Source organism: Engraulis encrasicolus, chromosome 11 (assembly GCF_034702125.1).
Source record: "Engraulis encrasicolus isolate BLACKSEA-1 chromosome 11, IST_EnEncr_1.0, whole genome shotgun sequence".
NCBI lineage: Eukaryota > Metazoa > Chordata > Actinopteri > Clupeiformes > Engraulidae > Engraulis > Engraulis encrasicolus.
In genome coordinates, this window is record NC_085867.1 from 12,910,009 (window position 1) to 12,917,508 (window position 7,500).

Sequence of the window (7,500 nt, forward strand, 5' to 3'; positions counted from 1 at the left end):
GATATAGCCCACGTGCGATATAGCCTACCAGACCTTCGGCGATAATAGCGCAAAAGCTAAATAAGCCGACATAAATGTCATGTGTGAGTATTTGTGAGACACTTTTTATTGGTGTCCAGTGGAAAGCATGCCAAATCACGATAATGGCACAAGAGTTGGCGGCTAAAAGCAGAAAAAAGCCGACATGACTTAGCTATGACATCCCAAGTTTAAGTGTGTGGTGCCCATGATGCCCTGATAACAACAAAAAAAGTTATGTTGGCTAAATAACTTTAAAAACACAAACAGAAGTGCCAAAGTTGCATCTTATGAAATTATGCCATAAGAAAGCCAAACACCCCAAACTAATAATTTGCCCAGAATTTAGCGATAAGTCCCCCTGTGCTTTCACGCCATGGTGAATCTAAGCTAAAGAGTCCTAATCTAAAAGATATATAGGTCTAAATATATAAATAACCAGCGATCTCCTTCTCCTACAGACATGTGTTAGGGCTTGTTCGAAAGCTGAGATTCTTAGCTTTTTACAGTTTTTTACGGCACGTTTTTATGTTCTTTCATTCAAAAGTTATTGAACTGTAAGCGGCCGCTGTTGCAAGTGAAAAAATAGCGCTTTCCATCCATTTTTTTTATCTCGTAATTTTTCCCTAACAGCCAGCGATCTCCTTAACCTAGACCTACAGACATGTGTTAGGGCTTGTTCGAAAGCTGAGATTCTTAGCTTTTTACAGTTTTTTACGGAACGTTTTTATGTTCTTTCATTCAAAAGTTATTAAACTGTAAGCGGCCGCTGTTGCAAGTGAAAAAATAGCGCTTTCCAACTATTTCTTTTATCTCGTCATTTTTTTTCCTAACAGCCAGCGATCTCCTTAACCTAGACCTACAGACATGTGTTAGGGCTTGTTCGAAAGCTGAGATTCTTAGCTTTTTACAGTTTTTTACGGAACGTTTTTATGTTCTTTCAATCCACAGTTATTTAACCTTAAGCGGCCGCTTCAAGTAAACAATGGCGTTATTCTCCAGCCGGATAGAGAGGAAATCTGTTTTGTCGCTGTGTTCTTTGTTCCCTCGAATTAAACCGACGGTCTAAATAGGCTACATTTGTAGGCCTACGTCCCCAACACAAGACCAGTTCTTTCTAAGTTAGCTCTTTTCATGGAAAAACATGTTTTCTTCTCCTTCTTTGTCGTTGTTCTGTTGTTGTCCTTCTGTGATTTGGGGCGAAAGTGGGCTGTGCCCGACTGACGTTTCACAAACAAGGCGTGTACCTGAATGTGCCTGGGGTCGGCTATGAGTCCGATCAGGCAAAAAATGGCCCGGGGCCGGCAGCTCCGAGCCGGCCACTCTCCTGAGCCCCGGGCGGCCCCGGGCCGCTGAAGCGCGGCTAATGAGACCAAGGCTAATGCGTCTGGGGTTCTCAGAGGCCTGCATGGGGCCCCTGGGGGACAAAGAGTCGCCACAGTTTCCACACCTTTTATTCCTCCTTGTTCTCCTCATACTGCTTCTTCTTGCTTTGAATCTTCTTCTTCTTCTTCTTCTTCTTCTTCTTCTTCTTCTTCTTCTTCTTCTTCTTCTTCTTTTTACATCACATTATATTGCTTTGGCAGATGCTTTTTAACCAAAGCTTTCTAACCTTCTTCTTTTTAACCTTCTTCTTCTTCCTCTTCTTCTTCGTCTTCTTCTTCTTCTTCTTCTTCTTCTTCTTCTTCTTCTTCTTCTTCTTCTTCTTCTTCTTCTTAGAAAAGTACCAGACAGCTATGACGAGGCTGCCTGTCTTTATGTCTGGGGGTCTGTAAGGCCTGTGGCCCATAGGGGCCAAATAGTTTCCACTGTTCATCCATCTCTTTCTCTTTTTCCCCTCCTCCTCTTCTTCTTCTTCTTCTCGTGCTCCTTCTTCCCTTTAGTCTTCTTCCTTCTCACTGTTTCTTTTTTGGTTCCTCTTCTACTTTCACTGTGATTCATATCCTCTTCCTCATTGCAGACATTACAGAAACTCTGAGTCTCTTTTTCATTCTCTTCCTGGTTTGTGTATGTGTAACCAGTGTCTCAACCGGCTCATACAGCACCACACAGCTGACATGCATTGCCTTTCATTTCTTTAGAGCTACCATACGGTGGTGGCTAAATGGCCATGTTACAACACAGCGGGAGGTACAAAATGGAACTCATTCTGAATCCTAGGCAGAATCCAGGGTGAAAAATGAATAGAATGTTAGAAGGGATGTATACTATATAAACAACCAATTAATATGTTTTGTAAGCAATGCTAATAAAATGTGTACAGTATTTCCATTGCATTCATTACTACACTCTTAAAAAGGCTGGGTCAAAAACAACCCAAATTGGGTTATTTTCTGACCCAGGCCCTGGTTCAGTATTGGGCCTACCCTTTGCCTGGGTTAAAATATTTTAACCCTCAGATTGGGTCATTCCTCTAAACCAACTAAATGGGTCATTCTGACCTAATTGCTGTGTTAAAAGAACCCATTACATGGGTCAGACCTACTACCACATTATTGGGTCATATTGACTTCTTTGTTGGGTTCATATTTTAACCCAATATTGGGTATTTAAATTGCAAGGAGATTTACAAAAAACAATTATGACTTTACATTAGTACATTAAGGTGAAATATACCAGAATTGTTTACCAATACAATTGAGATCAATTTAAAAAACAAAATACAAGAATGCATAATATTTCAGATCTCTTTTTTTATTGCTGAACAATGTAGATAATTAACAATACATTTCATAAAAGTATACTACAAAGATGCAAATCACAGCAGTGTAGCATTAACACAGCATAGCATTGAAGCAATAAAACCTTAATTGAATTTACATGCATCTTTTTAGCCTCTTTGCAAAGATGGGTTATCAGCAAGACTGATCACTCATGACCGAAAAGACTCAACTACATCACAGCAACATTGCTATGACATTACCAAGAGCTTTAAGTAACAGGTTAAAACTCAGTCATTACAATATTGGTGACAGTAAAGTTAAAACATAGGGTCTGCTAAAAGGGGTTAAAGGAAATGGTTCTGTTTTACCAATGTACCATTTGATTTCAGTGACACTGTACAATTATAGAAATTCAAAAATTTAGTTTCACCTTACCTTTTGTATAGCACACTGTAAAACAGCACATTAAAATGTTTAACCCCTTTGCGAAGAGCCCATGTGCTTTGCACAGAGAATATGTTGCTTTTTAGCTATGAGTAAACAGACCCGCCAGCAGGTCCATCTGCACAAACAGGCTTCTCACCGTACTTTTTGTTAATTACAAACTTTACAGTGCATCCATAACTGCACTAACAGAGTGGAGTGAACTTAATTGTCCCCAGGTTGAAATTTGTCTTGGTCTCTACAGTCACTACATTCCATACAGTACTTACATAACCAGCATATAACAGAACATAAATAAAAAAACATTGAAAAAACATAGAAAACGTTAAAATAAAAAAACATCAAAGTGTGCACTACATGTCCATGGCAGGTCTATCTGTCATTAACAAACAAGGTATTCCCTGATGGGTGGTTATCCAAATAATACATTTCAAACACAGCATGTATCCAGTCCAAAAGAACTGACAGGGATGTCGCAATTATATTGACAGTTTGTACCTCAGGACCTTGTCTCGTGATCTGGTTTGATTGACATCACTACCCTTTCAAGGATTTAAAGTAGCTGGCTTGTAGATATTAAGGTTCACGTAGTAGATGACCTCCCAAAAGCACGGTGAAGCTGCAGGTTGCATATCCCTCATGGCAGCTCTTGGCATCTCACCACAAGTCTTGAAAAAGCAAAACAAAAGAAAAGTGTAAATGATTAGGCCAAGACATGGCTTTTCCATCTCAGTCATCATAAATATGGTTTAGGTAAATTATATTGTTCTGTATATCTCCTGTACACTTTGTATTTACTTGTGATATATACACACACACACACTGGTATATAAAATGTTATTTCTGACTTGACTGCACCGGAATGACTGTGCCTACCGGTGCCCAAAGAGGAAGACAAAAAGAAAGACAACAAGTTTGAGAGTTTGGCAAACTAGTAGACAGAACATACAGTAAACTGTAGCAAAATTGTCTGAAGTGACACCACACAGTAGGCATTCCATACACATTCACAGAACCAAAGAACAATATCAGGCCTCATTGTGTGTGTGTGTGTGTGTGTGTGTGTGTGTGTGTGTGCATTAACGCCTGCTGTTGTGCATTGATATAAAAAAACGTACTTCATACATGCTGATGATATCCAAGGGCTTCTTGAATAAGTAGGCCGCCGACCCAGCTGAGCAGCATTCTTCTCCTTTTACTTGTGTCCTACAGCCAAAAAATAAGCAGTTATTGTGATTGTATTGCTAAAGTCATAGACCTACAATACAGTTGACATACACATTTATCCTGAACTGCGTTGTTGGGTCCTGACAAACCAGTGGTAGTGAGAACAATATAATTGGATGTTGAAACTAGTAGGGATTTTCCTTCAAAGGGACACTGTGCAGGAAATGGTCAAAAAAGGTACTGCAACCATGCTGCTCATTGAAAACGGCCTGCCTATTGCCAAATTCGTAATCTTTCCATGAAAGTTTACTAAGAAATAAACAAATATTTTCTAGCATGGTCCAAGTAGAGTCATTTTTGCAGCTAAAAATGGCTAATTTTGGAAATTCAAAATGGCGGACCATGGAGAAGATCCCCCTTTTCATGTATGAAAAGTGCAATTTTTCAATTCATAATGAATGCTTAGAATTTGATGGTGGTGGTAAGCATTAATGAAAAAGGTAACATAAGTGAATGGGCAGCATGAATTCTGGAAATAAACAACTAAAAATCTCACACAGTGTCCCTTTAAGGTTGTGTGTGTTTATCTGTGTGTGGTGTAGAGTGGGGTGTGCATGCGCATGTTTTGTACGTGTGTGTGTGTGCATGTGTGTATGAGCATATGTGTGGTGTGTGTGTGTGTGTGTGTGTGTGTGTGTGTGTGTGTGTGTGTGTGTGCGTGCACGCATGGGCTGTTATGCATGACATAAAAAGATCTTACTTCCTACATCCTGATGTTTGAGGACTCCTCGGATAAATAGTGTCACAGACCCAGCAGAGCAGAAGTAATCTTCTTTCATTTGTGTCCTACAGCAGAAAAAGAATGAATAACTATGAGTAATTGGGATTTTACTGTGAAATATATAGTACAACTGGTACCCATGTTTACAATTCTTGGATCATACACTCACATTTCAGTGCCGCGTTCTTCCCTCGATGCAGACACAGCTCCGTACACATTAAGCGGTTTTGGTGCCAGGTCATCACGTCCATCGAGGAACGGACTACCGGAATGACTGTGCCTGCCGGTGCCCAAAGAGGAAGACAAAAAGACAGACAACAAGTTTGAGAGTTTGGCAGACAGATAGACAGAACATACAGTAAACCGTAGCAAAATTGTCTGAAGTGACACCAGACAGTAGGCATTCCATACACATTCACAGCATCAAAGAACAATATCAGGCCAGCTCTCATTGTTAGTGTGTGTGTGTGTGTGTGTGTGTGTGTGTGTGTGTGTGTGTGTGTGTGCGCGCGCGTGTGCGAGCGCATTCACGCCTGCTGTTGTGCATGACATTAAAAACTTACTTCATACATGCCGATGATATCCAAGGGCTTCTTGAATAAGTAGTGTGGCCGACGCCGACCCAGCTGAGCAGCATTCTTCTCCTCTTACTTGTGCCCTACAGCTGAAAAATAAGCAGTTGTTGTGATTTTATTGTTCAAGTAATAAGCCTACAATACAGTTGATACACATTTATCCTGAACTCACTGACTTACATCTCTCAGACAATCCAAATCGGTTTTCATCGGTTTACTTCTTCAGTGACTTAGTTCCAGTTTCCTACACACCCAGCTGTCTTGGTAACCGGTCAGAGGAGAGAAGTCCACCTTATCCAGAGCAGAAGAGATAAAAAAAGACAAAACGTTTCAGAGCTTTGCAGACACACCTTCAAACAGACAACAGACAACCTTAAATAAATGTATGAAAGGCTTTTGTCTCACTACTACACACAACTTTACATTTTTCATTTACATAAACAAAAATATAAACCAACCAGTCCCTTCGTAAATACTGCACAGAGTACAATATCACACACTCACACTAGAACTAAGTTACACACGCACGATTTCATGCAAAGCATGTTGAAGTAGCTGTTGCCTATAGCCACACATTTCTTTAAACCAGGAAACTTCCCTGTAGCGTCAACAAAGCAACACATCCCTGCTCGTGAATGAAAGAAATTGGATAACTATTCCCTCCGCATTTAAGTAATTTTGGAACACAACGACTGGTGAATGTAAACACGTTTTCCACGCGTAGCCTTCATCCGCATGAAACAGCTACGTAGTAGAGCTACGACTCTAATCAAGCAAGCAAAGCACATACGAGATAAGAAACGCCAGTTGACACACAAACAATAAACAATTGTCGCGACAACATTTTCTTGCACAGGCAAGCTGCCCAAACACACGATGCGACTTACCACACCTAACATACCGGTAATATTTAATGCGCGAGCTATCCCTCCCTCTGCCTTTATCAGAGTTCGGACTTGTGAAAGGTGCAAGTCGCAGTGAGCTCGGCCTCGGAAGAACATCGCAGGAGTCAGGAGAAGTCACACAACACAAGCACTTGCTCTCATAAAACTAGTTCTAGTTGACAGAAAAAGAAGAAAGCCCGTCGACTCCCCTTCAGATGCCAGCTTGCGGCCCCCAAACGAAAATGCTGTCGTTATGAACAGAATTCTAGGTTGAGTGGAGCCAGGTAGCGGCTAGATATAGTTAGCTAATTTCTCAGATTTGTGTCAGTTGCGTCCTGCATTAGGCTAGTAGTATCACAGCCCGTATAGAAAGTATATCGCCTCACTGTGTAACCTCAATTTATCGTCGAGTAGACACACTTAGCCCCCTACCTAAAAAGAATCTGCCCAACCACTGACAGCCAACCATCCGTTATAAGCTAGAACTATGCTAAATAGCAACCAAATGAATCCCAGAAGGGCTAACATTATGACTTACCGTAGTGTCTTGGTTATTAGCTAACTAACCACCGTTGACAGAACCTGGACGAAGGCTGGACGAGCATACTACTTTCCAATGAAATGTAGCAAATATATTCCCAAATCCACCACAGGATAGCAAACCGCTGCAGTTATGACAGAGTGCTTATTCATTTGCTCCCCTTAAAAGATTAGTTACCGTTTCCTCCTATTAGGCCTACTCGAAATGGGTATAGCTTTCTATGAAATGTGCCTTAATATACTCGCCACAAACAGGAACTCACGGCTGACGCATATTTACACCGCGAAAAGCAATATGGCAAGTTTATATGTAATAAAAGGCGCACACTTACCTAAACAATGCTTTCACATGCCATCCGGTGTCCTTTCTTCTGGACGTTGGTAGTTCTTGAGTTTACTAGCCGTTTTGGCAATGGCGTCCGGGCGGT

The 7,500-nt window shown here is 40.9% G+C and overlaps 1 protein-coding gene and 1 long non-coding RNA gene across 4 annotated transcripts in view; one reads left to right on the top strand and one right to left on the bottom strand.

The window, feature by feature from the left end:
* The window catches only part of setx (senataxin), a 1,003,984-nt gene that overhangs the window by 466,368 nt on the left and 530,116 nt on the right, over window positions 1-7,500 (top strand). The gene's annotated exons all lie outside the window — the stretch shown is intronic.
* The window catches only part of LOC134458788 (uncharacterized), a 3,404-nt gene continuing 189 nt past the window's right edge, over window positions 4,286-7,500 (bottom strand). Inside the window, exons 1-6 of one of the 3 annotated variants that reach the window (XR_010036644.1) lie at window positions 7,405-7,500; window positions 5,829-5,939; window positions 5,637-5,737; window positions 5,243-5,353; window positions 5,053-5,138; window positions 4,286-4,331 (exon numbers count right to left, since the gene is read on the bottom strand). The exon at window positions 7,405-7,500 is cut by the window's right edge and continues 189 nt beyond it. This is a non-coding gene — a long non-coding RNA (uncharacterized LOC134458788). Of the gene's footprint in view, window positions 4,332-5,052; window positions 5,139-5,242; window positions 5,354-5,636; window positions 5,738-5,824; window positions 6,376-7,404 lie in introns of those variants that run through there. The other 2 variants (XR_010036643.1, XR_010036645.1) reach the window with 2 other exon arrangements.